Source organism: Mytilus galloprovincialis, chromosome 7, assembly GCF_965363235.1.
Source record: "Mytilus galloprovincialis chromosome 7, xbMytGall1.hap1.1, whole genome shotgun sequence".
Taxonomy (NCBI): domain Eukaryota; kingdom Metazoa; phylum Mollusca; class Bivalvia; order Mytilida; family Mytilidae; genus Mytilus; species Mytilus galloprovincialis.
This window is the reverse complement of record NC_134844.1, coordinates 68,281,394-68,291,250: the sequence shown is the minus strand read 5'-3', so window position 1 is coordinate 68,291,250 and position 9,857 is coordinate 68,281,394. Positions and strand designations below refer to the sequence as shown.

The following is a 9,857-nucleotide window of genomic DNA, read 5'->3' as shown; positions in this document are numbered from 1 at the left end:
GTATTCTTTTTTTGTGTTAAAGCATTATCAGTTTTGTATTATCGATTAATGAGTTTGAATATCCATTAGATATGATTTGCCTCTATTTTATTCTGATTCCAGTCATACAAAATTCTATACAATCTAGTTGTCAACAGAAAAATGGGTAGCTTTTCATTGTTATGGCCCTATAACAAGGTTGACGTGCCATATAGTTTTATTCTGAACCATTTTCCCCGTCATCCCGTAATAGATAATTTGAGATTAATGAAATAAATTATGGCTGAACAAATTCCTTGTCTTACACCTATACTAGTCTATACAAACTATATTCTTAACACACAATTCGGTAATTTAAACATCGAGTGAACTGTGCCGTATTTTCTTTCCGTAAAGCTATATACCATCAGATCGATTTATCTTAAGTATATGAGTTGTATTTGATATCGAAGTATCATTTTTTAATTATATTCAGAAAAAAAGATTTTTAATACTTTAAAATGAAATTGTTCGTGTTTTCGAGTACTACAATTATCATATTAGATTGAAAGGTTAGTTTTCATAACTTTTCCGTGTTTTATAAGAAGAAAGATCATAACAGAAGACCATTATGATCTGTTAAACTGACGTTGTACTTGTATTTCAACACTGTCATCTAGTACATTACAGTAACCATATACCTACATTTGTAACGTTTTAAAAATGTAATGCCAACTTCCTTTTAAAAGGGTTCACCATAACCGCACAGTATTATAAACTATTGACAGAAAACTCATACTATTTCAGTTCATGCTTGCCAGAAGTGTTTTCGCTATGTACATGATGTACTTATTAAACTGTCTTCAAAATTATATGCTTCACACTTGAATATTGAATATCGTTAAAAATAGACATCCAAAGGACAATACAAAATATTAATTCTTCAAACAAAGACAACGATATTGCATAAACCATTAAGACTGAAAGACCAATAATATAGAAAAAACACCATACAAAATAAGGAGCAATACGTTGCAATCATCATTGTGACATCCCAAACGAAGAACGTATCATTATATCTCATTCACGAAACTGTCAACGTTTTTCCAATATATATATATGTGTTGTGTCTCAATATTTCTATATTCTATTTTGTACTATCACTTTTCATCGATATCACTTATCTACATAGTATTTACAGGCGTCTTCATATGATGGCGGTGGTTTCTCATGTGGACATGATGGCTCAATGCGAGTCGGCAGAGGCTGAACCAATCTGCTACCGGTCCCTTCTATAAAAAAGTGTTGCTGCGGTTCATGTATTTCTATATTGGAAGATGGTGCAATATTGACTGTTTCTGTTGAGGAATTTGTTGTATTTGTGATTTGGAAATCAGGTCCACGATTTTGTGAAACCAAAGTTGGATGATCTCTTGGTTCTGTATTTCCTCTATTTCGAAATGCTGGAATAGAAAATTAAACTCTTAATTGTCAGAGCCGTGTGTGGTTAGCTAGAAAGATAATAATTTATAAAAAACAAAACAAATGAGATCTGCACAAACTGCCGATCACTTGACATAACAAATTACATATTGAAGGTTGCATTTCTGTAAATATTGACAATGCAATTTCCCATAGGAACTCCTTTTACGGCTAAAACTGTACCACTTTTACTATGAAGTTTTGAAAAAAAATTGTATCCTAGAATTGAATGGTCATATGCATCACAAAAATATAGGGCTGTGCGGTATATTTTCAACGTTTATAGGCCCTGAACTTCTCAGAGTTTAAACTAATACTAATTTTCTTAACTATCCCTACCTCGAATGAAAGGTTACCACAGATTTCAATGTAAACAATATGCACATGTTTATTTACTAGTAACATTGCCAAGTTAGGTCTCTGTGAGATGGAACACAGAAAGCATTACTGGAAACCATTATGTAAACAAAATTAATTTTCTATGAATATTCAATGTCTCCTCAAAAGAGGCGTGTTTTGAGAAACAGCTGTAGTTACAAAGTGCAACCTGAAACCCTACGAAACATTTTGCATATAACTATCTTTCATTTAACATATTAAATGATACTAGTTAACATTATCCAGATTCTTGGAAATTATCTTTCATGATCCCTTTACATAAAAAAGGTGACAAGTTAGACCCTAATAATTATAGAGGCATTTCTCTTATAAGTAATCTACCAAAAATTGTTAATGCCATATTAAATAATAGGCTAATCAAGATTGTTGACAAACAATTAAGTGATTGTCAGTTTGGTTTCAGAGAAAATCACAGAACAGCTGATAGCATCTTTTTATTAAAGTCCTTAATTAATAAATATTTACATAAAGAGAAAAAAAAAAAGATTTATGCCTGCTTCATAGATCTGAAAAAGGCTTTTGATTCAGTATGGAGAACTGCTTTACTTTATAAATTATGTAAAATGGGAGTTAGCAAGTCTTTTTATAGAGTTATAAAACAACAATACTTAAATACTAAATCATCTTTAAAATATAAAGATTATGTATCAGAATATTTTAATATTGCTAGAGGGGTTAAACAGGGAGACACACTAAGTCCCACTTTATTTAATGTCTTTATAAATGATATTGTAAAAAATTTTGAGGGAAATGATTCAAGTCCCCTTAAACTTATAAATAGTAAGGTAGGATGCCTTCTTTTTGCGGATGATCTTTTAATCCTGTCAGAATCAAAAGAGGGTCTACAAAACAGTTTAAATAACGTTAAATTATATTGTAACAAATGGCAACTCTCTTTGAATACAAACAAAACTAAATCCATGATTTTTAGTCAGTCAAAACATAAAAGTGATAAAAACATATTTACTATGAGAATAAAGCCATAGAGAGTGTAACAGAATATTCATTTTTGGGAATGTTGATAAAATGTAATGGAAATTTATCACAAAGTACTTTAGAGCTGACAAAAAAAGCAAAAAAAGTATTTTTTGCAATAAAATCATATACTAAATCATTGAATAATCTACCTATAAAAGTAGCAAATAATCTTTTTGATTCTTTAGTGAAACCAATTATGACCTATAATTCAGAAGTAACATATTTGAATACATATATTTCTTTTCATCGAGCCAAAAGCAGAGCCTTAACTTCAGGAAAAGAAATTAATCAACTTGATTTTATAGACAAAACCCCCATAGAAAATATGCATCTTAAATTTTGTAAATCTACTCTAGGGATAAGAAAAAATGCATCCAATTTAGGAGCAAGAGTTGAATTAGGAAGATTGCCTATAGAATGTTTTATTAAAACACAAACCCTTTTATATTTAGCTAGACTATATAATAATAATTACAATCCATTGTTAAAGGAAGCTTTTTCTCTAGCACAGTCTCTAGATTTGACAGGAACTTACTCATGGTATACACATGCTAAAAATATTGTTAAAGAGACTAACGTTGACCTTAATATTCTTTCTACTTGTAAGGACATAAAAGATGTAAATAAAATAAAAAACGATATAAAGTTAAAAATGAAAAATAGATATGAAGATTTAATTCAAAATAAATTTCAAAACATCGATGATAAAAGTAAATTTTTTCTCTATAAAAAACTTAAAAAAGATTACAAACTAGAATATTATCTAAATACATCTAATTTTCAGATAAGGAGATTAATCACTAAATTTAGATTAAGTGATCACTCCCTCTTGATTGAAAAGGGGAGATATTTTAAAATCCCAAGAGAGGAACGTCTTTGCCATAAATGTAAAATATTAGAGGATGAGAAACATTTTTTACTATATTGTGAGTATAATAAAACTCTAAGAAATGAATTTTTTCATCACATATGTACAGAAAATAATAACTTTAATAATTTAAATGAAGAAGAAAAAAATCATTATTTACTAAATCCATCATCGCCTTTACAAACAAATAAGTTAGGATCCTTCTTGAAAAAGTCATTAGAACTGAGGGCAGGGGACTCTTAACAACTTGTTTGTTGTTATAAATTTTAATGATGTTGATATTTTGTATGTTTAATATGTATGTATATATGTTTATTGTGTTTATTGTATTAATATATGTTGGTCACAAACTGTAAAGTTTATATGACAATAAAATATTTGATAATTAATAATAGGTGAACATTCCCATTTGCGATCAATAACTTGTTCGTGCTATTTGAGATGTCGATTCACAATTATTTCGGCTGTGTTGATGAAGAATTAGCAGATTACAATTCGGTGATATTTCATTGGAGGAAGAGAAGATGAGATCTTAAATAAGATAATTGAAACATAACTGTTACCATGGTCATCTTCGAAACAGATATTATTACAAATTCGATGGTCATTTACGTTGACAAGCAGGGCCGTAACAACATTGAGGCAAATGAGGCAAATGCTTCATGTTAGAAATTTAAAAAATAAAAAAAACTTAAACAAAAGATTGTCTTAATATCAAATTGTTTTCACGGAAAGTGTCTACTAGCAAGAAACATGTTCTCTCCACTCTCTGGTGTCGCCCCTGCATGTTTTTCGTGATCAATGTTTTTATTTTAATTTTAGTTTTCAGAGTTGATGGTCTATTGTTTGTACTTCTGTGTGACTGTCCCGGGTTTGTCTGTTGTTCATTTATTGTCCTACTTTATGAGTTGACTATAGTCTGAGTGATGATTTTCATTTGTAAACGTGTTGTTTTGCAATGTTGCATGCCCACCAATGTCAAGATATTGTGCGAGAAAATATTCTAAGAATATACGATGCTACAAGACACAGAACAAAATGGTCGTTTCTGCATGGGGAATTGAACTTGATATCAAAGAATACAAAACTGACTTTTTTAATTTTTTTTTTTTTTGGGGGGGGAGGGGGGGGGGGGGTAGATAAAACTAGAAAGCTGAAATGGTTTAAATTAAAATAAGGTCACCTAGGCGAGTGACTTTAACCATAAAATTTAATTTTTAATGCACCTACCTAACACACGGCTGAATTATATATCATTTGAAAGCTACACATCTGTACTATCTGTTTTGCCCGGTCGTAAAAAAATCGTATGGTGCAATTTCCGTCAAATCAAGATCAAAGGTCAAGGACATATTTTCTAAGATTTCATCTTGATTGCATAGTATGACTTTTATACACTAAATTCATATATGAAAACAATTTAAACTTTTAGCAGAGAGATTAACAGACATTAATCATATGCATTTTATAATATTTAAAGCGTTTTTTAGCTAGACAGCACATGTTTCCTGAAATTCGAGCAAAAGTTAACACAATGTGTGAAAACCCAAATTTTTCTATCTGATGCAACTGCTAATCACTTAAAACTAAGTAAAACCCTGTAATGACTATCAAAGAAGTTTTTGACATCATAAATTTCCTAAAATTATGCTTACTTCTAAACAAACAGCAAATCATAACAACTCATACAGTTGCCCAAAATACCACCATCTGCGAAAAAAACAGCTTTTAAGCATTTCTTCCTATTTAAACATTGTATGTTGTCAATATAAGATTTATTCAACAAATTCTTAAGAAATTGAAAAATTTAAAGTAAAAAAATATGTGCGCAAATTATACTATTGCTTGAAATAAAGGGGACGAAACTAAGAAATTGCAATCTGCATTTTAACTACCAGACTGAAATAATTTAAAGATCTTTCGACTTTTCTAATTGTTTGATTTGTAGCTTTATTATAAATATTGATTTAGTGAAAAGACCTTTTATTTATTAAATGTGAACCATAAAAAAGAAGTTGAAGAAATTTCAAAGAAATAAAAAACTAGTAAAAACATTATAAAACATGACTTTTTGATTGCTTAAATTGCGTTGTTCATTGTTTAAATGCATTAATTCATCAAATGAGAATAATTTTGAAGAAAAAAAATCCATTATTACGCAACGATTCTAGTTTCAACTAGACTTCCTGAATAGCTTGAATGACTAGTTCATTTTTCATACGAGGATGACTTTATGCAAGAGTTTCTGATGACGACTGAAAAGAAGCTAGCATTATCTTAAAACTTCACTTTCCACTATATAGATGATGTCATCTCACTGAATAGTGCCAAATTTGTGACAATGTTGGAATCGTATTTTCCATTCAAATTGAAAATAAAAGACTCAATTAACTCTATCACGTATCTTGAAATCCACGATGAGGGTTGGTTGAAAACAAGTTTTACGACAAAAGAAAAGAGCATAAATCAACCCATAAAAACACTCCTTACTACCAAATTATAAAGTTTTCATTTTTATGTAGCAATATTATAACAACGGCTACATATCTATACTACTAAAGGAGGAGACCGATTTCATTGAAAATCCTCTGAAACAATAACAAGTCCGAAATATTTATGATATGACGTATAAATGTAGGGTTTTGTATTTCCTTAATTTGTCTTTGCATGCTCAGTCGACGTACTGCCCGCGAAATTAAATAAACCTTTTTATTTAAACACTTGCCCAATTGTAACGCGATTTCGCGGAATCTTCTTGTGGAGTATATATCTCCAAGTTGATACAATATTTCAGAGCTTGCATTTACTTTCACGATTTTCGTGATAGTGCGTAACTGATCACAATGAAGATATTAAATAAAGGCAACTATAGTTTACCGCTATTCAATAGTCATCAATCGATTTACTAGTAACTGAAACAAATCCGGGTCACAAACCAAAACCAAGGGAAATGCATCAACTATAAGAGGAACACAACGATACAACAGAAACACTGAACTGCTACAAAAACAAACGCCAACATACAAAGAAACAGATTAATGAATACCAACTGTCATATGCCTGACTTGGTACAGGACATTTGAAGAAAAATGGTGGTTCGAATATGGTTTTAAACCAGAGTTCAAATGCAAAATTGAAATTATCCCTTAGAACATTTTATGGACGCCACTACTAGTTGGTTGACAATTATGAAATATCTATTTCGCCAGATGACGACTGATAAGTTCCAATCGACGTAACCAAAATACCGTCGTCTCTGCCTTTATTGTCACTTACCGAATAAGGCTTGGCACCGAGTTAGGAATTACATAGCCACAAGACGGGTGTCACATGTGGAACATGATCTGCTTACCCTTTGGGAGCCCCTGAGTTCACCCCAAATATTTTTGGGGGGTTTGTGTTATTCAATCTGTAGTTTTATATGTTGGGTTTAACTGTTGCTTGTCTTGTTCGTTTTTTGCCTATTTTCATTACTGCAAGTTAATGTCTTCAAAGTAATATAATACTAAAGGGACAATCAACATCTCAAACCATGAATCAAATAAACTTTATTAAAACAATGAACAAAATTAAATTAAAGTCCTAGGGACGAACAACAGTCCACAAAACACAGCACACCATGAAAACGATCACTGCCTAAAACAGCGAATGATCTTATGAGGTCAGGAAGGGTATTCAACTTTTTCATTTTTTTTATTTCACAACTGCTTATGTGTTTTACATACACAATGACCTGCATTTGTATTTTAAAAGCTTATGTTGAAAATGATCAAAGCATCTTTTATTCAAACAATTAAAGCGATTAAACTTCTAAACACATTTAATATGACTAACACGATTTTAAACTAAATAGGAAGCAGCAGAATTCTATTTAGTTCGTTTACATCCCGCTTTGGACAAGCAAGTGTTTCTTTACAAGGTTACTTATTTCAATGTTGCCTACGATTCAGTCGCAAAGTCATGTTTGGATTTGAACATGATTACAAAAATTAAATAAGTTTGACTTCGTAAAAAACATATTTTTACCACAATTAGCTCGTATATATTCTTTTCGAACTTTAAATACCCCTTCTTTTATTATAGAAAATCATTCTCCTCCCTGATATTGACAATAAGCGATGTGCTATCTTAACATAGAATAACAAAATGGTCACTATTTGCAGATGGCAGATTTTTGGGCAACTGCAAACACTTCAATACAAGGCTGTTCTATGAACAATAATTAAAAATTGCATCTTAAAATTACAAAACAAATATTCCTTGACCTAAAACATATACATTTATCTATTTTTTTAGCATACAAATATCGATTCCCCAAGATATATTTTGCTTTTGGAACAATTTTTCATTTATTTTTAATAATAGGATTTATGATAAATTTCAATTTTTCGGGAAATATTGCGCATCTAACCTCTTATGTTTTGTTTGATTTGGAAATAATTATCATATTCCATAAAGTTCATATGATCTTTTGGAAAATTTTATGGTACAAGAATTAGAAAATGGCTTTTTGTTTAGTAATTGCAAAAATTGGAATGTTTATTCATGACCTTTGACCTTGATTTAACAGAAAATGCACCGTACGATTTTTTTACGACCGGGCAAAACTGAAAGTACAGGTTATTAGCTTTCGAATGATATATAATACAGCCGTGTGTTAGGTGGGTGCATTAAAGTCGTTAACTAAGCGTCTTTTTGAAATAAGTCACTCGCCTAACCAATTTCCCGGCTTCAAATAATTTGGAAAAATAAACAATAATGTATTGCCATGTGACCCTTTCCATTCAAGGGTTAACTTGCATTAAGTCATAATCAGACACTTTAACAGAAAAGAAAGGAATATGGAGTAAATGTGCACGAAACTGCCGATGATAATCGCACAGAGTCAATGCATAGAAAAAGTTCTAAAAGACAATGGTCAAAGTTGCTGGAGAGTCTTCAACAATAAAAGAATTAATAATAACGTAAAACATGGTCAAGATGGTCCCTAGTGTCGACTGAAGCAGTACTAGTTCTTAAAGTACAATATGTCACTATATTTAAATCTAGTCATAAAAAATAACCATAGTCTAAGCACAATACGATTAAGACAAACAGACAGACAGATCCTGTATTAATGATTATGAGAATTACAATTTTTGCTTTATCCTACATCATGTACATATTGATCTCTGTCTGTGTCATTTTGGTCTTTTGTGAATAGTTGTCTCATTGGCAATCATACCACATCTTCTTTTTTATCTTTTAATGTTTTCCATAAAACCTTAAAGTCTTAAATCACAATGAATCCATGTTCTTGTTTTGAGACCAGATTATTGTCGGAAAATAGCAAACAATTAATTGCGTTTTAATGTCAGAAAGAGTCTGGGAAACTTTCAGAAAGCACGATTTTTCGTAATTTTTCTCAGGGCATTTTCCTCTTTGATCGGCCTCCAAATCCCTCGTAAAAATATTTTCGCCTTGCTCTGCTAGGCGAATATATTTTGCTTCACTAAAAGAAGATGCTACTTACGGCCTTGACAAGACGACAAGTCGTTGCTCCGACAGTTGAAAGATCTAAGAAATCTGTTGTCATCTGTAAAACATATATTCTATAAAAAATATTTTTCGACGACATCCATCAACTTTCGTAGAAATCATCAACTTTTTTTATCTGCAATCCTTGGTTCATTTCCTTTCATCTGATTTAAATCTAGAATATCAGGAAATCCAAGCTCAGTAATGTCGTGACTACCGAAAGATATAAATTTTAATTAGTAATAATTACCTTGCCTCGTATTATCCATTCCACTCGGACTCTGATTCTTTTTTCGTGTACATAGGTATTTAAACATATACCAACATATCAATACTGCGGCACACGCCAAAAATGTAAAGATTAAGACCAGTGTATCCCAAGTACTTAACCCAGAATTAGTATTATTGTCACTCATATCATTTGTCGATGAGGATCATTCTGTAAAAATAACATAATTAAGTAAAAACCAATTTGACAATACATGCAATAAAATAATATGCAGGAATAAACATGACCACGACCTTTTAAAGTGTGACACTTATGAATAAGACAATGTTTAATCGCTTTCAATGGAAACAAAAAGAATAATGACAACTAATTGGTCATTGAATGATAAATGTTTGATGGAATTTAAAAAAAGCCAAATTTAGTGCA

At 30.9% G+C, this 9,857-nt stretch overlaps 1 long non-coding RNA gene across 2 annotated transcripts in view; it reads right to left on the bottom strand.

Moving 5' to 3' along the window:
- Positions 1-178: 178 nt before the first annotated feature.
- The window catches only part of LOC143083532 (uncharacterized), a 69,336-nt gene continuing 59,657 nt past the window's right edge, over positions 179-9,857 (bottom strand). For both annotated transcript variants that reach the window (XR_012980769.1, XR_012980768.1), the window contains exons 2-3: positions 9,453-9,641; positions 179-1,421 (exon numbers count right to left, since the gene is read on the bottom strand). This is a non-coding gene — a long non-coding RNA (uncharacterized LOC143083532). The remainder of the gene's footprint in view (positions 1,422-9,452; positions 9,642-9,857) is intronic.